The sequence below is a fragment of the Leucopleurus acutus genome, assembly GCF_964270905.1.
Source record: "Leucopleurus acutus genome assembly, chromosome: X".
Classification (NCBI taxonomy): Eukaryota; Metazoa; Chordata; class Mammalia; order Artiodactyla; family Delphinidae; genus Leucopleurus; species Leucopleurus acutus.
Window position 1 is genome coordinate 69,303,409 of NC_139148.1, and position 22,609 is coordinate 69,326,017.

Sequence of the window (22,609 nt, forward strand, 5' to 3'; positions counted from 1 at the left end):
AGTAATGGTGATGTAATGTACAGCATGTTGACAATAGTTAATTATACTGTATTTTATATTTAAAAGGTGCTATGAGAAAAGATCTTAAAAGTTCTCATCAGAAGAAAAAAAAATTATTTGTATCTATGTAAGGTGATGAATGTTGACTAAGCTTATTGTACATTGTACAAAAATATCAAATCATTATGCTTTACACTGGAAACTAATATAACATTATATGTAAATTATTCTACAATTTTTTTAACATCTTTATTGGAGTATAATTGTTTACAATGTTGTGTTAGTTTCTGCTGTATAACAAAGTGAATCAGTTATATGTATACATATATTCCCATATGCCCTCCTTCTTGCACCTCCCTCCTACCCTCCCTACCCCACCCCTCTAGGTGGTCACAAAGCATCGAGCTGATCTCCCTGTTCTATGTAGCTGCTTCCCAATAGTAATCTATTTTACATTTGGTAGTGTATATATGTCAAAGCTACTCTCTCACTTTGTCCAAGCTTACCCATCCCCCTCCCCATGTCTTCAAGTCCAAGCTCTATGTCTGTGTCTTACTCCTGCTCCTAGGCACATCAGAACATTTTCTTCTTCTCTTTTTTAGATTCCGTATATATATGTGTTAGCATAGAGTATTTGTTTTTCTCTTTTGGACTTCACTCTGTTTGACAGACTCTAGGGTCATCCACCTAACAACAAATAATTTTGCTCCTTTTTATGGTCAAGTAATATTCCATTATATATATATGTGCCATGTCTTCTTTATCCATTCATCTGTCATGTACACCTAGGTTGCGTCCATATCCTGGCTACCGTAAATAGTGCTGCAATGAATAATGTGGTACATGACAATTTTTGAGTTATGGTTTTCTCAGGGTATATGCCCAGAGGTGGGATTTTTGGATCATATGGTAGTTCTATTTTTAGTTTTTTAAGGAACCTCCATACTGTTCTCCATAGTGGTTCTATCAATTTACATTCCCACCAACAGTGTAGGCGGGTTCCCTTTTCTCCACACCCACTCTATCATTTATTGTTTGTAGATATTTTGATGATGGCCATTCTGAATAGTGTAAGATGATACCTTATTGTAGTGTTGATTTGCATTTCTCTAATGATTAGTGATGTTGAGCCTCTTTTCATGTGTTTGCTGGCAATCTGTATATTTTCTTTGGAGAAATGTCTGTTTTGCTCATCAGACCATTTTTGGATTGCATTTTTTAATTTATTGATATTGAGCTGCAAAAAGTGCGTGTATATTTTGGAGATTAATCCTTTCTCAGTTACTTTATTTACAAATATTTTCTCCCATTCTGAGGGTGGTCTTTTCATCTTGTTTATGGTTTCCTTTGCTGTGCAAAAGCTTTTAAGTTTCATTAGGTCCCATTTGTTAATTTTGGTTTTTATTTCCATTTGTCTAGGAGGTGGGTCAAAAAGGATCTTGCTGTGATTTATGTCAAAGTGTGTTCTGCCTGTTTTCCTCTAAGAGTTTTATAGCGTCTGGCCTTACATGTAGGTCTTTACACCATTTTGAGTTTATTTTTGTGTATGGTGTAAGGAAGTGTTCTTATTTCATTCTTTTACGTGTAGCTTTCCAGTTTTCCCAGCACCAATTGTTGAAAAGGCTCTCTTTTTTCGATTGTATATTCTTGTCTCCTATGTCAAAAATAAGTTGACCATATGTGTGTGGGTTTATCTCTGGGCTTTCTACCCTGTTCCATTTATCTATATTTCTGTTCTTGTGCCAGTACCATGCTGTCTTGATTACAGTAGCTTTGTAGTATAGAGTGAAGTCAGGGAGCCTGATTCTTCCAGCTCCATTTTTCTTTCTCCAGATTGTTTTGACTATTCAGGGTCTTTCGTGTTTCTATACAAATTGTACAATTTTTTTTCGAGTTCTCTGAAAAATGCCATTGGTAGCTTGATAAGGATTGCATTCAGTCTGTAGATTATTTGGGTAGTATAGTCATTTTCACAATGTTGATTCTTCCAATCCAAGAACATGGTGTATCTCTCCATCTGCTTTTAAGTTCTTTAATTTCTTTCATCAGTGTCTTATACTTTTCTGCAGACAGGTCTTTTTTCTCCTTAGGAAAGTTTATTCCTAATATTTTCTTCTTTTTGTTGTATGCTAAATGAGAGTGTTTCCTTAATTTCTCTTTCAGGTCGTTCATCATTAGTCTATAGGAATGTAAGTGATTTTTGTGCATTAATTTTGTATCCTGCTACTTTACCAAATTCGTTGGTTGCCTCTAACAGTTTTCTAGAACTATCGTTATTTTTCTATATATATAGTATCATGTCATCTGCAAACAGTGACAGTTTCACTTCTTCTTTTCTGATTTGGATACATTTTACTTCTTTATCTTCTCTGATTGCTGTGGCTAAAACTTCTAAAACTACATTGAATAATAGTGGTGAGAGTGGGCAACCTTGTCTTGGTCCTGATCTTAGAAGAAATGGTTTCAGTTTTTCACCATTGAGAACAATGTTGGCTGTAGGTTGTCATATATTGCCTTAATTATGTTGAGGTAGGTTCCCTCTATGCCCACTTTCTGTAGAGTTATTACCATAAATGTGTGTTGAATTTTGTCAAATGCTTTTTCTGCCTCTATTGAGATTTTCATATGGTTTTTATCCTTCAAATTTTTAATATGGTGTATCACATTGACTGTTTTGCATATACTGAAGAATCCTTGCATTCCTTGGATAAAACCAAAATTGATCATGGTGTATGATCCTATTAATGTGCTGCTGGATTCTGTTTGCTAGTATGTTGTTGAGTATTTTTGCATGTATATTCATCAGTGATATTGGCCTGTAGTTTTCTTTTTTGTGACATCTTTGTCTGGTTTTGGTATCAGGGTGATGGTGGCCTCATAGGATGAGTTTGGTAGTGTTCCTCCCTCTGCTGTACTTTGGAAGACTTTGAGAAGGATAGGTGTTAGCTCTTGTCTAAACGTTTCATAAAATTCACCTGTGAAGACATCTGGTCCTGGGCTTTTATTTGTTGGAAGATTTTTAATCACAGTTTCAATTTCAGTGCTTGTGATTGGTGTGTTCATTTTTTCAATTTCTTCCTGGTTCATTCTTGGAAATTTGTACTTTTCTAAGAATTTGTCCCTTTCTTCCAGGTTGTCCATTTTATTGACATATTGTTGCTTGTAGTAGTCTCTCATGATCCTTTGTATTTCTGCAGTGTAATTTGTTACTTCTCAATTTCCATTTTCAATTTTGTTGATTTCAGTCTTTTCCCTTTTTCTTCTTGATGAGTCAGGCTAATGGTTTTTCAATTTTTTTTTATCTTCTCAATGAAACAGCATTTAGTTTTATTGATCTTTGCTATTGTTTCCTTCATTTCTTTTATTTCTGATTTGAACTTTATAATTTCTTTTCTTCTGCTAACTTCACTTTTTGTTGTTGTTGTTGTTCTTTCTCTAATTGCTTTAGGTGTAAGGTTAGGTTGTTTATTTGAGACTTTGTCTTGTTTCTTGAGGTAGGATTGTATTGCTATAAGCTTCCCTCTTAGGACTGCTTTTGTTGCATCCCATAGGTTTTGGGTCATTGTGTTTTCGTTGTCATTTCTTTCTAGGTATTGTTTGATTTGTTCTTTGATTTCTTCAGTGATCTCTTGGTTATTTTGTAGTTTATTGTTTAGCCACCTTGTGCTTGTATTTTTTACATTTTTTTCCCGTAATTAATATCTAATCTCATAGCGTGTGGTCAGAAAAGATACTTGATACAATTTCAATTTTCTTAAATTTACTGAGGCTTGATTTGTGACCCAAGATATGATATAACCTAGAGAATGTTTCAGGTGTGCTTGAGAAGAAAGTTTATTCTGTTGTTTTTGGATGGAATGTCCTCTAAATATCAAATAAGTGTCTGATCTAATGTGTCTTTTAAAGCTTGTGTTTCCTTATTGATTTTCATTTTGGATGATCTGTCCATTGGTGAAAGTAGTGTGTTAATGTCCCCTACTCTTATTGTGTTACTGTTGATTTCCCCTGTTTGACTTTAGCATTTACCTTATGTATTAAGGTGCTCCTATGTTGGGTGCATAAATATTTACAATTGTTATATCTTCTTCTTGGATTGTTCCCTTGATCATTATGTAGTGTCCTTCTTTGTTTCTTGTAATAGTCTTTATTATAAACTTGATTGTTTCTGCTATGAGAATTGCTACTCCAGCTTTCTTTTGTTTTCCCTTTGCATGGAACACATTTACCATCCCCTCACTTTCAGTGTCTATGTGTCCCTAGGTCCAAAGTGGGTCTCTTTTAGACAGCATATATATGGGTCTTGTTTCTGTATCCATTCAGCCAGTCTGTTTCTTTTGGTTGGAGCAATTAATCCATTTACATTTAAGGTAAATATTGATATGTATGTTCTTATTACCATTTTCTTAATTGTTTTCAGTTTGTTATTGTAGATGTTTTCCTTCTCTTGTGTCTCCTTTCTAGAGAAGTTCATTTAGTATTTGTTTGTAGTTGGTTTGTTGGTGCTGAATTCTCTTAACTTTTGCTTGTCTGTAAAGGTTTTAATTTCCCTGTAGAATCTTAATGATATCCTTGCTGGGTAGAGGAATCTTAGTTATATTTTTTTCCCTTTCATCACTTTAAATATGTCCTGCCACTACCTCTGGCTTGCAGAGTTTCTGCTGAAAGATCAGCTCTTAACCTTATGGGGTTTCGCTTGTGTGTTATTTGTTGCTTTTCCCTTGCTTCTTTTAATATTTTTTCTTTTAATTTAATTTTTGATAGTTTGATGAATATGTGTCTTGGTGTGTTTCTCCTTGGATTTATCCTGTATGGGACTCTCTGTATTTCCTGGACTTTATTGACTATTTCCTTTCCCATGTTAGGGATATTTTCAACTATCACCTCTTCAAATATTTTCTCAGATCATTTCCTTTTGTTGTCTTCTTCTGGGACCCCTGTAAGTCAAAAGTTGGTGCATTTAATATTTTCCCAGAGACTGTCCTCAATTCTTTGCATACTTTTTTCTTTACTCTGTTCTGCAGCAGTTATTTCCACTATTTTATCTTCCATCTCACTTATCCATTCTTCTGCCTCAGTTGTTCTGTTATTGATTCCATCCAGAGTATATTTAATTTCATTTATTGTGTTGTTCATCATTGTTTGTTTGCTCTTTAGTTCTTCTAGGTCCTTGTTAAATGTTTCTTGTATTTTCTCCATTCTATATCTGAGATTTTAGATTATCTTTACTCTCATTACTCTGAATTCTTTTTCAGGTAGACTGTGTATTTCCTCTTCATTTTTTTGGTCTAGTGGGTTTTTACCTTGCTCTTCCATCTGCTGCATATTTCTCTCTTTTCTCATTTTCTTTAACTTACTGTGTTCGGGGTCTAGTTTTCACAGGCTGCTGGTTTATAGTTCCCATTATTTTTGGTGTCTGCTTCCAGTGGGTGAGGTTGGTTCTTTAGCTTGTGTAAGCTTCCTGGTGGAGCAGACTGGTGTCTGTGTTCTAGTTTCTGATACTGTATCTTGTCCTTCTTGTTGGCAGGGTTGTCTCCAGTGGTGTTTTTTGGAGTGTCTGTGAACTTAGTAATACTTTAGGCAACCTCTCTGCTAATGAGTGGGGTTGTGTTCCTGTCTTGCTAGTTGTTTGTTATGGGGCATCCAGCACTGGACTTTGCTGGTGGTTCGGTGGAACTGGGTCTTACATTGAGATGAAGATCTCTGGGAGACTTCTTGCCAATTGATAGTACATTTGGACAGGAGGTTTCTGGTGGTCCAATGTCCTGGACTCGGCTCTCTCTCCTCGAAATCTCAGGCCTGACACCCGGCCAGAGCACCAAGTCAATGCCAGCCACATGGCTCCAAAGAAAAGGAAGAGAGAAACAATGCTTCCTAGTGTTTGGAAACTCTTCCTCCTTCACAGCTTCCTTCTGGCAGTACAGGTCCCATCCTTATTCTTTTGTCTCTTTTTTTTCTTTTGCCTTACCCAGTTTCATGGGGATTTTCTTGCCTTTTTGGAAGTCTGAGGCCTTCTGCCAGCGTTCAGTACGTATTCTGTAGGAGTTGTTCCACATGTAGATATATTTTTGATATATTTGTGAGGAGAAAGGTGATCTCCACGTCTTACTCCTCCACCATCATGAAGGTCACCCCTCCAAGTTTTTTAAAGTAATAAATCAAAAAATAAATGAAATCTCGTAACAAAGAAAATACAAGCATCCCATAGTTTCACCAATTAATTCTAATAAGTAATTTAAAAAATATCAATCTTTTTATATTTTTCCAAAAACTGAAGAGGTGGAAATACTCTAAAGTTCATTTTACAAAGCTATCATTATCCTGATACAAAATACAGTACAGGACACAAGAAGAAATAAACATACAGTCCAATGTCCCTGATGAATATAAATACAAAATGTCTCAACCAAAATAATAGCTAACCTAATTCAACTGTACATTAAAATGGTCATATACTATAATCAACTTAGATTCATCATTGGAATGCAAGGATGGTTCAACATATACAGATCAATAAATTTGATACATCACATTAATGGATGAAATAAAAAATCATATCATTATAATTTCCATAGATGCAGGAAAAGCATTTTACAAAAAACAATATTATTTTATGATGATAACTCTAAACTGATTGTGTATAGGTGGAACATAAATGAACATAACAGAAGTCATATATGACAAGCCCTCAGCTAACATCATACTCATTGATGAAACTTTGAAATCTTTTCCTCTAATATTAGGGAAAACAGTGACCTCTCTCACTACTCTTTTTTATATAATATTATAAATCCTTGGCAGAATTATCTGGAATTAAAAGTAATATATATATATATATATATATATATATATATATATCCAAATCATAAATGATGAAGTATAATTTTCTGTTTTCCAATGATATGATTTTATATGTAGAGATTCCTTAAGACACCACAAAAGCCTTTAGAACTAATTGACAAGTTCAGTAAAGTTGGAGGAGACAAATCAATATACAAATATTTACTGCATTTCTGTACACAACACCAATTTATCTAAAAATATTAAAGAAAACAATTCCTTTTACAATGGCATCAAAACAATGAAATACTTAGGAATAAATTTAACCACATAGGTAAAAGATTTGTACACTGAAAAGTATCAGACATTGATAGAAGTCATTAGAGAAGGCACAAGTAATTTTAAAGATATCCCATATTCATGGATTGCAAGATTAATATTAATAAATTGTCCATACTACTCAAAGCCATCTGTAGATTCAATGTGATTCTAAAAAGATTCCAATGGCAATTTTTATAGAAATAGAAAAAGCAATTCTAAAATTTGTATGGAATCACAATGGAGTCTGAAAATCCAAAGCAATCATTAGAAAGAAGAACAAATCTGGAGGCATCATTCTTCTTGATTTGAAACTATATTACAAATCTGTAACAATCAAGAGAGTATGGCACTGGAATAAAAGCAGATACATATAGCAATGGAACAGAATTGAGATACCATTAATAAACCTATGCATATACTTGACAAGGGAGGCAAAATACTCAAAGGGAAAATAATAGTCTTTTCAATAAATGGTGCTGGGAAAACGGGATATTCACATACAGAAGAATTAAACTGGATCCCTATCTTAAAACACTAACAAAATTTTACTCCAAATGGACTTAAAACTTAAATTTAAGACATGAAACCATAAAATCATAGAAGAAATCATAGGGGAAAATCTCCTTAACATTTATCTTAGCAACAATTTTATGGATATGGTACTGAAAGCACAAGCAAAATAGAAAATATAAACAAATGGAATTGCATCTACCTAAAAAGCTTCTGAACAACAAACTAATGATCAACGAAATGAAAAGGCAACATATGGAATCAGAAAAGTGTTTTGCAAATTGCATATGACAAGGGGCTAGTATCTAAAATATATAAGATACTTATACAGTTTAAAAGCAAAAACAAAACAAAATGAAACAAAATTATCTGATTTTACAAAAATGGGCCAAGGACCTGAGAGAACATTTTTTCAAAGAGGATATTCAAATGGCCAACAAGGACATGGAAAAGTGTTCAATATTACTAATCATCAGGAACGTGCAAAATCACAATGACATGACACATCTCACCTGTTAGAATGGCTATTATTAAAAGGACAAGAAAAAAAAAGACAAGGAATAACAGGTGCTGACAGTAATGTGGAGAAAAAAGAACTATTTTACCCTGTTGGTTCAAATGTAAATTGGTATGGCCATTATGGAAAACAGGATGGAGGTTTCTCAAAATAATAAAAAATTGTACACTCTCATATGATACAGCATTTCCACTTCTGGGTTTATATCCAAAGGAAATTAAATCACTCTCTTGAAGAGACAAACCCATGAATAAAGAAAATATTATGTATAAATATTATATATAGTATGATATAATATATATACATGCACCTATATATTCACATAGATATGGATATTATTTAACCATAAAATGAAAATAATTCTGCCACATGGGATTATATGGACAAAACTTGAGGTCATTATGGTAAGTGAAATAAATCAGACTGAGAAAGACAAATACTGTATAATCTTACCCATAAATGGAATAAAGAAAAACTGAACTCATAGAAAGAGAAAACAGATTGTTGCCAGGTGTGGGGTGTTGCTGGTGGAAATGGATGCTGGTGGCCAAAGGGTACAAAATTCTAGTTACTAAATGAATAAGTACTTGGGATGTAATGTATGGCATGGGGACTATAGTTAACAATAAGATATTGTATATTTGAAAGTTGCTAAGAGTGTAAATCCTAAAAGTTCTCACCATGACAAAATTAATTGTAGCTATGTGAGGTTATGGATGCAACTAATATTATTATGGTAATCATTTTTCAATATGTACATATATCAAATTATTACTTTGTGTGCCTTAAGGTTACACATCATTATATGTCAATTATATCTAAAAAGTGAATGAAAGTGCAGGTGAAAAAAAATAAAATGTCAGAGAGAAAAATATCTGGGAGCTGCCAAGTGGATTTTTCCCTATGTTTCCTTCAGGTCTTACATTTAAGTCTTTGATCTATTTTGAGTTATTTTTTGAGAGTGCTGTAAGTTACAAGTCCAGTTTTATTATTTTACATGTAGATATCCAATTTTCCCAACACCATTTATTTAAAAGACTATGCTTTACCCATTGGTAGTTTTTGGTGAATTTGTCAGGGATTAGTTGACCGTATATGCATAGGTTTATTTCAGGGCTATATATTCTGTTCCATTCATCTATGTATCTGTTTTTACGTCAATTTTATGAGTTTTGACTACTATAGCTTTGTAATGTAGTTTGAAATCAGGAAGTGTGATGCTTTCAACGTTCTTCTTTCTCAAGACTGTTTTGCCTATTAGGATATGTTCATGATTCTATATAAATTTTATGATTTTGTTCTCTTACTGTGAAAAAAGCAATTGGGATTTTGATAGAAGTTGCATTTAATCTGTAGATTTCTTAGGAGTGTATAAACATTTTAACAGTATTAATTCTGATCCATGACTTGTGATATCTTTCCATTTTGGGAGACTTATCAAAGTTCTTTTTTTCATGTTAAAATGTATTGAATGTATAATAAGACACCTTATTATTCTTGCATAAGGCTGGAGAAATTCTATTAAAATACTATACAAAATGAGTCTGGCCTTTTAAAGACTGCCTTTTCATTGTATTTTTGTTGGAAATTTGTGTATATAATGCCATACTATAATAACACATTCACTTTATATCTCTATGGACTTAAGTCATATTTTGTTTAGAGTAGTCAACAACCTCAAATTCAGTGTTTGTATTATTTTATGCCCCGTATATCTTTTTTCAAGCTTTATTGAAATATAATTGACATGTAACTTTGGGTAAGTTTAAGGTGTACAACGTAGTGATTATATATAAGTATATAGAGCAAAATGATTAACATAATAAAATTAGTTAACACATCCATCACCTCACATAGTTACTTTTTTTTCCTTTCTAATGGTGAAAATTTTAAAATATGCTCTCTTAGAAAAGTTCATACATAGAATAGAGTATTATTAACTATAGTAACAGTGCTACACATTACATCCCCAGAACTTGTACGTCTTGTAACTGGACACTTGTCTTAGGGTTTTAAGAATACAGATCATTCACCATCTTGGTTAAATTTACACGTAGGTTTTTTTTTTTTATGCTCTTGTAAAGGGAATTGCTTTCTTTATTGCATTTTCATTGTGCTTGTATAAAAACACAATTTTCTTTGTATGTTGATTTTGTTTTTTATTTTGGTGGAGTCTTTTAAGGGTATGTTTTAGAAAGGCATGTCATCTGCAAACAGAGACACTTTTACCACTTCTTTCCTGATTTGAGTTTTCACTCTTTTTCTTGCCTAATTGCTTGAACTAGAACTCCCATTACTGTGGTTAATAGGAGTGACAAGAGTGGGCAGGCTTGTCTTGTTCCTAAACATAAAGGAAGAAATTTCAATTTTTACCATTGAGTATGATTATCAATATGGGTTTTTTAAAATGTATTATGTTGAGGTACATAGCTTCTATGGGAAATTTGCAATAGTTTTTATCATGAAAGGATATTGAATTTTGTCAAATGCTTTATCTGCATCTCTTGAGATAATCATAAGATTTTTGTTCATTATTTTGTCAAAGTGGTGCATTTCATTTATTGATTTGCTTATATTGAACAATCTTTACACTTCAGGGATAAATCTCACTTGATTATGATGTATGATCTTTATATTGTTCTGTTCACTTAGGTTTGCTTGTATTTTGTTGAGGATTTTTGCATCTACACTCATGAGGGCAATTGGATTATAATTTTCTTTTCTTGTAGAGTTCTCATCTGACCTTGGTATCAGGGTGACACTAGCTATAAGAAATGAGTTTAGAAGTGTCCCTTCCTCATTAATAGTTTCAATTTATTTTGAGAAGATTGATATTAATTCATCTTTACATGATTTATAGATTTCAGCAGTGATGCCATATGGTCTTGGACTTTATATTGTTGGGAGAATTTGATTACTGATTCAGTCTTGTTACTTGTTATTGATCTGTTCAAATTATCTAATTCTTCATGATTCACTCTTGGCAAGTTGTATGTTTTTAGGAATGTATCCATTAACTCTAGATTATCCAGTTAAGTGAAGTATAATTGTTTATAGTAATCTCTTTAGTGTGTGTGTGTGTGTGTGTGTGTGTGTGTGTGTGTGTGTGTGTGTGTGGTATCAGTTGCAACGTCTCCTCTTTCATTTATTGTTTTATTTATTTGGGTCTTCTCACTATTCTTCTTATTTAATCCAGCTAAGATTTTTGATTTTGTACATATTTTCAACAAAGAAACTCTTAGTTTCTAATATTTTATATTGTTCTTCTGGTCTCTATTTCATTTATTTCTGCTCTAATCTTAATTTTTCCCATCCTTCTGCTTATTTTGGGCTTAGTTTGTTCTTATATTTTTAGTTCCTTGAGGTGTAAAGTTAGATTTATTAGATATGTATTTTTAATATAGGCAATTACACTATGAACTTCCTTCTTATAATTACCTTGCTACATCCCATAAGTTTTGTATGTTGTGTTTCCATTTTATTTGTCTCAAGATATGTTTTTGATCTCTTAATTTCTTTTTTTACCCATTGATTTTTCAGGAGTGTATTGTTTAATTTCCACATATCTGTGGATTTTCCAGCTTTCCTCCTCTTATAGATTTCTAGTTTAATACAATTGTTGTTGAAATAATTTCAATTACCTTAGACTTGTTAATACTTACCTTTTGATCTAATATATGATCTATTGGAGATTATTCCATGTGTGCTTGAGAAGAATGTATATTTTGCTATTGTTGAGTGTAATGTTTAGTACACATCTGTTAGGTCTATTTAGTGTATAGTGTTGTTCAAGTCCACTCTTTCCTTACTAAATTTTTGTCTGAATGATGTATCCATTGTTGATATGGGATTTTAAACTTCCCTACTATTATTGTGTGCTCTCTATTTCTTCATTCATATCTGTTAGTAATTGCTTATTATATTTAGGTGATCTTATGTTGTGTGCATATATATTTATAATGGTTATGTTCTCTTTACGATTGGTCAGTTTATTATTATATAATGACCTCCTTTCTTTTGTTACAGTTTTTGACTTAAAGTCTACTTGTCTGATGTAAATATAGCTACTTATGCTCTCTTTTGTTTTCCATTTAAATGGAATATCTTTTTCTCTTTGTTTTCATTCTATGTGTGTTTTGAAATCTGAAATGAGTCTCTGGTAGGCAGTGTATGGCAGCTTTTGTTTTTTAACCATTCAGTCCTTCTATGGTTTTGATTTGAGTATTTAGTCTGTTTATATTTTAGACAGTTCCTTGACATTGGTCTTGAAAAATATTTATTGATATGACACACAAAACAAAGTATAAAAGCAAAAATAGACAAGTGGGACTAAAGTGAAATTCTTCTGCACATAAGGGAAATAATCAACAAAATAAAAAGACTACTTACAGATTGGGAGAAAATATCTGCAAACTATGTATCTGGTAGAGTTAATATCCAAAATTTATAATGAACACCTACATTTCAATAGAAAAGCAACAACAATAAATAATTTAATTAAAATATGGGTAAATCACTGAATAGTCATTTATCAAAAGAAGACATACAAATGGTCAATAAGAAAATAAAAATGTGCTCAGAAGTACTAAAAATACAAATCAAAAGCACAATGAGATATCACCTCATACCTATCAGAATGGCTATTATCAGATAACCAAATATAACAAGTGTTGGTGAGGGTATGGGAGGAGGGAATCCTTTGTACATTTTAGGTGGGAATATAAATTGGTGCAGCCACTATGGAAAGCAATATGGTGGTTCCCCTAAAAATTTATAAATAAGAATACCATATAATCCAGAAATCTCACCTCTGCACATATATATCCAAATAAAATAAAATCATTACCTTGAAGAGATGTCTACACTCCCATGTTCACTGCAACATTATTTACAACAGCTAAGACATGGAATCAAGCTAAATGTCCATCAACATTTGAATGGATTAAAAAATTGGTATATACATACAATGGCATACTTTCCAGCCTTCAAAAGAAGAAAATATGAGAAGTCACGATGGTGAAGGAGAGAGGGAGGATGTGGAGTTCATCTCTCCCCACAAATGCATCGAGTACATCTACAAGTGGAACAATTCTCACAGAGCACCAGCTGAATACTAGCAGTAGACCTCAGATACCTAAAGTACCAGAACGATCACCACATAACCGGGTAGGATGAAAGAAAGAAGAAGGGAAAAGGAAGAGGAAAGGAAGCAGGATGAGACCTGTGCCCCTGGTGTGGGAGATGAAGGAGAGGTTCCTCTATCAGGGGAAGCCCCCTCACTGGCAGGAAGTTCAGTTGGAACAGAAGGGAAGCTTTGGGGGCTATTGGAGGAGAGTGTAGCAACTGGTCTGTAGCAGGCAGGACAGAATGAGACATACACTGATGGTCCCTGCCACAGCTCTGCATGCTCCAGCCTGAGATGTGTGTCTGCCAATGAGGATGGGGACTGAGTGCTGGAACGGGGGTTTGGAGAGCAAACCTGGTAAGAGGACTGTTATTGGCTGTGAGGAGACAGACTGAGGGTATGGGACTGAGGAAATCTGCAACTGGGAATGCTTGTGGAAGAAACCCAGACTGCCATAGAAGCGAAGAACCATTGTTGAGTGACTTGCAAGGGACAGAGCCACATTGCAGCCTCTCTCCCCATTCACTGTCCACTGCCTCCCTGGGCACTAAGAAGGACTCTCGCCTGGGCCGACTTTCTTGCACCTGCGGCTGCTGGCTCCACCATGCAACCCATACCCACCAGGGCTCCTGTGAGCCTACTGGCTGCCGACTCCTCGTCTGCACCACTTCTTTGTCATGGCGGGCACTTTCTTGACCCCAGCCACCACTCCCTCCAGGCCCCCTCCTCACTAGAGTGGACTCGTGTGCTCCAGGACAGCCTTGGGAGCAGCTCTCTGTGGGTGGCCCACATGCAGAAGTGAAGCTGAGACCACAGTTGAGCCCCAAAGGCCATGAAAATAATGAAGAAAAGCTGAAACCTCTCCTTGCAGCTGTGCAAATTGGCATCCCACAAACCAGCTTTGTAAACTCAGTGCATACAGAATATCTGAACAGACAATGAGTGATCCTGAAGCCAAGACGGGTCTAACTTTAGCAACTGTAGACTTTGTGGGCACATTCATGTGGGGGTTGGGCCAGGCCAGAGTCTGAGCTGCCCCCATAGCACCCACAGCATGTCAAGATCCGTGATTATTGCAATCATAGGACCTGACTTCATTGGAGCTATGCTGGTGACCTGGTGAAAACAATGTCTGAGAGACACCATAACAATTGCTGGCATACAACAGTTAAGGTGGGGCTGAGAGCAGTGCCAACAGCAGTGTAATCTGAGAGCTCACACAACGGGTGAAAAGTAACACAACAGAGTATGTGCACAGGTGAACAACTCCAGAGGAAGAATACTCAGTGGCTTCCCTCCCAATGGGAGTGCTCCAATCCCACCTACCTTGCACCACAGATGAGAAACACAACTAATAAACTGATCTGGGGGACTCTACTCCAACAACTAGAGAGCAGACCCCATCTCTGACAAGGCAGTGACAACAACAGAGAAAAGAGAAGGCCCTGCTCAATATCCAGTGCAAGTTCTGGACACCACAACATCAGTCACACCTCCTATCGAGGGGATAACAACCAGCATACACTGAAGAAAGAGGTGGCAGATATCTATGATGAAAACAGCCCTTGCACCAAAAATATTAAACCCACCCAGGCTACACAGGGATGTTCTCACATAAGAAGAGCCCTTCAAGTCAGTTTGAGGGTCTGTCATTGGGAGGAAGAACCCCCAGAGCATTTAGCCTTAAAGGCCAACTGGGATTGTGTGCAGGAGATCCACAGGGCTGGCGTAAATAGAAACTCGACTCATGAAGGGTGCACACAAGTTCTCAGGTGCACTGAGACCCAACACAGAGCAGTACCTTCATAGAAACTTGGGCTACACCTACCTAGTTGTCATAGAGGGTCATTGGGAGAGGGGACGGTCAACAATAGTTCACTGTGGGGGCTAGGACACAGGTAACAGAAGCCCGAGGGAATATTGATCAGAGTGAGCTCTCCTGAAGGCCCACATTTTGGCACCAAGACCTGTTCCCCCCAGCAACATGCAGGGTCCAGTTTGGAAAACCTCAGGCCAAACAACCAGTAACATAAAAACACAGCACCACCCATTAGAAGACAGGATGTCTAAAGTCATTCTGAGTTCATAGCAACCTCAAAATACAAACCTTGGCATGGTCCTGCCCATCACAGGAAAAAGACCCAGCTCCACACATCAGAGGGAAGGTACCTTTCCCTCCCACCAGGAAGCATGCACAAAGCCTGGGACCAAACTAACCCACCAGGGAGCAGAAACCAGAAGCAAGAATAACTAAAATCCTGCAGCCTAAGGAAAGGAGAACATAAGCACAGAGATTAGACAAAATGATACTACAAAGAAAGATGTTGCAAATGAAGGAACAAGATAAAAACCCACAAGAACAACTAAATGAAGAGGAGATAGGCACCTTATCTGAAAAAGAATTCTCAGTAATGATATTAAAGATTATCCAAAATCTCAGAAAAAGAATGAAGGCACAGATCAAGAAGATACAAGAAATGTTTAAGGAGTTATAAGATTTAAAGAGCAAAGTTGAACAATACAATAATTGCAAGGAAAAATACACTAGAAGGAATCAATAGCAGAACAATGGGAGAAGAATGAATAAGTGTGCAGGAAGACAGAGTGGTGGAAATCAATGCCACAAAACAGAAGAAAGAAAGAAAAGAAATGAGGGCAGTCTCATAGACTTCTGGGGCAGCATTAAGTGCACCAACTTTCACATTATAGGGATCCCAGAAGGAGACAAGAAAGACAAAGAACCTGAGAAAATATTTGAAGATATTATAGCAAAAAAACTTCCCTAATATGAGAAAGGAAACACTCACTCAAGTCCAGGAAACACAGAGAGTCCCCTACAGGATGAACTCAAGGAGAAACACAAAAAGACACATATTAATCAAATGGAAAAAGATTAAAGACAAAGAAAAAATATCAAAAGCAACAAGGGTAAAGCAACAAAAAAGGTAAAACCCAATCCCCATAAGGTTATCAGCTGATTTTTCAGCAGAAAGTCAACAGCCCAAAAGGGAGTGGCACAATATATCTCAAGTGCTGAAAGGGAAAAACCTACAACAAAAAATACTCTACCCAGCAAGGCTCTCAGTCAGATTTGACAGAGAAACTTAAAGCTTTACAGACAATTGAAAGCTAAAAGAATTCATCATCACCAAACCAGCTTTAAAATAAGTGCTAAAGGAACATCTCCAGGTGGGAAAGAGACCAGCAACTTAAAACAACTTTTTACATATATAGACTGCTATATCAAAATCCCATGGGAAGAGCAAAACAAAAAAACTACAATAGATACACACAAAAGCAAAAGAAACTCAAACACAATACTCAAGATGGTCACCAAACCATAAGAGAAGAGAACAAAAGATGAAGGGAAGAAAAAAGACCTACAAAAACAAATCCCAAACAATTAACAAAATGGCAAGAAGAACATACATATCAATAATTACCTTAAATGTAAATGGATTAAATGCTCCAGACATAGACTGGTTGAATGGATGTAAAAGCAAGACCCATATATATGCTGTATACAAGAGACCAACTTCAGACCTAGGGACACATACAGACTGAAAGTGAGGGAACGGAAAAAGATATTCCATGCAAATTGAAATAAAAAGAAAACTGGAGTAGCAATACTCATACCAAACAAAATAGATTTTAAAATAAAGACTGTTACAAGAGGCAAGGAAGGACAGTATATAACAATCAATGGATCAATACAAGAAAAAGTTATAACAATTGTAAATAATTGTAAATATATGCTCACCCAAAATAGGAGCACCTCAATATATTAAGGCAAATGATAACAGCCATAAAATAGAATATTGAGGGTAACACAATAATAGTGGGTGTCTATGACACTCCACTTACACCAATGGATAGATCATCCAGACAGAATCTTAATAAGGAAACACAAACCTTAAGTGACACATTAGACCAGATAGACTTATTAGATATTTATATGACATTGCATCCAAAAGCAGCAGAATACACGTACTTCTCAAGAGCACATGGAACATTCTCCAGGATAGATCACATGGTGGGCTACAGATCAATCCTCAGTAAATTTAAGAAAATGAAAACCATATCAGGCATCTTTTCCAACCATAATGCTATGAGAGGAAAAATCAATTACAAGAAAAAAAAACTAAAACACACACACATGGAGGCTAAACAATATGATACTAAACAACCAATAGATCACTGAAGAAATCAAGGGGGAAATCAAACACTACCTGGAGACAAATGACAATGAAGACATGATGATCCAAAACCTATGGGAGGAAGCAAAATCAGTTCTAACATAGAAGTACATAGCAATACAATCTTATTTAGGAAACAAGAAAAACCTCACATAAACATCCTAACCTTACACATAAAGCAAGTAGAGAAAGAAGAAAAAACAAAACATAAATTTAATAGATGAAAATAAATCATAAAGATCAGAGAAGAAATAAATGAAGTAGAGATGAAGAAAACAATAGCAAAGATCAATGAAATTAAAAGCTATTTTTTGAGAAGATACACAAAATTGATAAACTTTTAGCTAGACTCATCAAGAAAAAAAGGGAGAGGACTCAAATCATTAATACTAGAAATGAAAAAGGAGAAGTTACAGTGGACACAACAGAAATGCAAAGCATCATAAGAGAATACTATAAGCAACTATATGTCAATTCAATGGACAATCTAGAAGAAATGGACAGATTCTTAGAAAAGTACAAGCTTCCAAGATTAAACCAGGAAGAAACAAGATTTTGCTATCAAACATGTAGTGAAGAGTTAGCAACTATCCTTCTAAAAGTATTCCAAAAAATTGCAGGAGAAGGAACTTTCCCAAGCTCATTCTGCGAGGCCACCATCACCTTGATACCAAAACCAGACAAAGATGTCAAACAAAAAAGAAAATTACAGGCCAATATCACTGATGAACATAGATGCAAAAATCCTCAACAAAATACTAACAAACAGAATCCAACAACACATTAAAAGGATCAAAAACCATGATCAAGTGGAATTTATCCCAGTGATGCAAGGATTTTTCAATATCTGCAAATCAGTCAGTGTGATACACCACATCAACAAATTGAAGAATAAAAACAGTATGATCATCTCAACAGAAGAAGAAAAAGCTTTCAACAAAATTTGAAGATATTTAAGATCAAAACTCTCCAGAATGTCAGTATACAGGGAACCTACCTCAACATAATAAAGGCCATGTATGAGAAACCCACGGAAAACATCATTCTCAATGGTGAAAAACTGAAAACATTTCCTCTAAGATCAGGAACAAGACAAGGATCCCCACTCTTGCCACTTTCATTCAACATAATTTTAGAAGTCCTAGCCATAGCAATCAGAGAAGAAAAAGAAATAAAAGGGATCCAAATTAGAAAAAAAGGAGTAAAACTGTCACTGTTTGCAGATGACATGATATTATACACAGAAAATCCTAAAGATGTTACCAGTAAAGTATTAGAGCTCATCAATGAATTAGGTAAAGTTGCAGGATAAAAATATTAACACAGAAATCACTTGTATTCCAATACACTAACAACGAAAAATCAGAAAGAGAAATTAAGGAAACAATTACCTTTACCATCACATCAAAAATAATAAAATACACAGGAGTACACCAACCTAAGTATACAAAAGACCTGTGCTAAGAAAACAATAAGATACTGATGAAACACCTTAAAGAAATAAAAGATGATTGCACAAAGAGATGGAGAGATATACCATGTTCTTGGATTGGAAGAATCAATGATGTCAAAATGACTATACTACCAAAAGTAATCTATAGCTTCATTTCAAGCCCTTTCAAATTAACAAAAATATTTTCACAGAATTATTACAAAATTTTTACAATTTGTATGGAAACACAAAAGACCCAGAATAACAAAAGCAATCTTGGGAAAGAAAAATGGAAATGGGAGAATGAGACTCCCTAACTTCAGACTATACTACAAAGCTACAGGCATCAGAACAGTATGGTACTGCCACAAAAACACAAAGGTAGATCAATGGAACTCTATAGAAATTTCAGAGATAAAGGCATGCACCTGTGGTTTGACAAAAGAGGCATAAATATACAGTGAAGAATAAGTTGTGCTTGGAAAATTGGACAGCTACATGTAGGACAATATAATTAGAACATTCTCTAACACTATACACAAAAATAAACTCAAAATGGATTACAGACATAAATGTAAGATCAGATACTATAAAATTCTTAAAGAAAACCATAGCAGAACACACTCTGACATAAATCGCAGAAAGATAATTTTAGATCCACCTCCAAGAGTAATGAAACTGAAAACAAACAAATGGGATCTAATTAAACTTAAAATATTTTGCATAGCAAAGGAAACTATAAACAAAACGAGAAGACAACCCACAGATTGGGAGAAAATATTTGCAAATGAAGTGACTGGCAAGGGATTAATACCCAAAATATACAAACAACACATGCAGCTCAATATCAATAAAACAAGCAACCCAATAAAAAAATTGGCAGTTCTAAATAGACATTTCTCCAAAGAAGACATACTGACGGCCAAAAAGCACATGAAAAGATTCTCAACATCACTAATTATTACAGAAATGCAAATCAAAACTGCAATGAGGTTTCACCTCACACCAGTAAGAATGGCCATTAAAAAACTACAAATAAAACTACCATACGACCCAGCAATCCCACTACTGAGCATATACCCTGAGGAAACCATAATTCAAAAAGAGTCATGTACCAAAATGTTCATTGCAGCTGTATTTACAATAGCCAGGACATGGAAGCAACCTAAGTGTCCATCATCGGGTGAATGGATAAAGAAGATGTGGCACATATATACAATGGAATATTACTCAGCCATAAAAAGAAATGAAATTGAGTTATTTGTAGTGAAGTGGATGGCCATAGAGTCTGTCATACAGAGTGAAGTAAGTCAGAAAGAGAAAAACTAATACCGTATGCTAACACATATATATGGGATCTAAGAAAAAAAAAAGATCATGAAGAACATAGGGGTAAGACGGGAATAAAGACACAGACCTACTAGATCATGGACTTGAGGATATGGAGAGGGGGAAGGGTAAGCTGTGACTAAGTGAGAGAGTGGAATGGACATATATACACTACCAAATGTAAAATACATAGCTAGTGGGAAGCAGCCGTATAGCACAGGGAGATCAGCTAGGTGGTTTGAGACCACCTAGGGTGGTGTGATAGGGAGGGTGGGAGGGAGGGAGATGCAAGAGGGAAGAGATATGGGAACATATGAATATGTATAACTGATTCACTTTGTTATAAAGCAGAAACTAACACACCATTGTAAGGCAATTATACTCCAATAAAGATGTTTAAAAAAATCTACAAACAGTAAATGTTGGAGAGGGTGTGGAGAAAAGGGAACCCTCCTACACTTTTGCTTGGAATGTAAATTTGTACAGCCACTATGGAGAAGAGTATGGTGGTCCCTTAAAAAACTAAAAATAAAACTACCATATGACCCAGCAATCCCACTTCTGGGAATGTATCCAGAGGACCATAATTCAAAAAGATGTGTGTATCCCAATGTTCATTGTAGCACTAGTTACAATAGCCAGAACTTGGATGCAACCTAAATATACATCAATGGTGGAATGGATAAAGAAGATGTGGTATATATATATATATATATATATATATATATATATATATATATATATATATATATACATACAATGGGTTATTACTCAGCTATATAAAAGAATTAAATAATACCTTCTGCAGTAACATGGATGGACCTAGAGATTGCCATAGTGAGTGAAGTATGTCAGACAGAGAAAGACAAATATCATTTCATATCACTTATCTGTGGAATCTTAAAAAATGGTACAAATGAACTTATTTACAAAACAGATGTAGAGTCACAGATGTAGAAAACAAACTTATGGTTACCCAGTGGGAAGGGGTGGGGATGGATAAATTGGGAGACTGGTATTGACAGATACACAGTACTATATATAAAATAGATTACTAATAATGTTCTACTACATAGCACTGGGAACTCTACTCAGTATTCTGTAATCACCTATACAGAAAAATAATCCAAAATATAATGGATATATGTATGTGTATAACTGGTTCTCTTTGCTGTACAGCAGAAACTAACACATTTTAAATGAAATATACTCCAAGAAAAATTAATTTAAAAAAAGAAGAAAATAGTGCCATATTTGCCAATATTGCTCTACTTGGAGGAAATTATGCTAAGTGAAGTAAGCCAGACAGAGAATGACAAATACTGAATGATGATTCCCTTGTATGTGGAATCCAGAAAATTTGAATTTCCCAAAACATAATAGAATGGTAGTTGCCAGGGCCTAGGTGGAGGAGGAAATGGGTCTAAGTTTCATGAAAGGATAGAAACTTGTATTTATAAGTTCAATAAGTTCTGGGCACCAAATGTACAGCATAGTGATATAGTTAATAATACTGTATTTTATAATTAAGATTTGCTATGAGAGTAGATCTTAATGTTCTCACCACACACACAAAAGAAGTGGTATCTATGTGAAGTGATGGCTGAGTTAAAGAATCTGATTGTGATAATTATTTCACAGTGTATGTGTATATCAAATCTTCATGTTATATAACTTAAATATATGCATTCTTATTTGAAATTTATACCTCCATAAAGGAGGAAGAAAAAGAGAAAAAATCAGAACTTCCAACTCTTAATATATAAATAGATAAAAAATAAACCCTATCATTTAGTTTAAAAAAAAACTTTTATATGAAGAAATGGAAGATAATATTTGTGAACTGGTTTAGACAATTACTTCCCAGTAGAACCTGAACACAAGTTAAAAATTGTATTTCACCAAACACTAAATTTCTGCTTTTGAGAAGCAATGTTAAGATAATGAAAAGACAAGCCACATGCCATAAAAGCTATTGTCAAAAGACATGTCTGGAAAAAGGACTTGTAACTAGAGGATATAAATATCTCTTACAATGCAATAGAAAGTGGACAATTCATTTTTTTAATATGGACAAAGATGTGAACAGATATTACACCAAAAAAAGAGATACAACAAATAAGCAAATAAACATGTGTTCAATACCATTAGTCATTAGTGACTTATAAATTAGAGAAATCCTGGAGCCCTAATACACAGTGCAATGATTATAGACAACAAAACTGTATTATAAACATTAAACTTGCTAAGAGACTATATTTTAGTTGTTGCCAACACTAGAAGAAACGACAATTGTGTGACAATAGAGGTTTTAGCTAATGCTAATGTGGCAATACTATTGCAATATAAATGTATCAAATCAGTATGTTTACAATATAAACTTACACAATATTACATGTCAA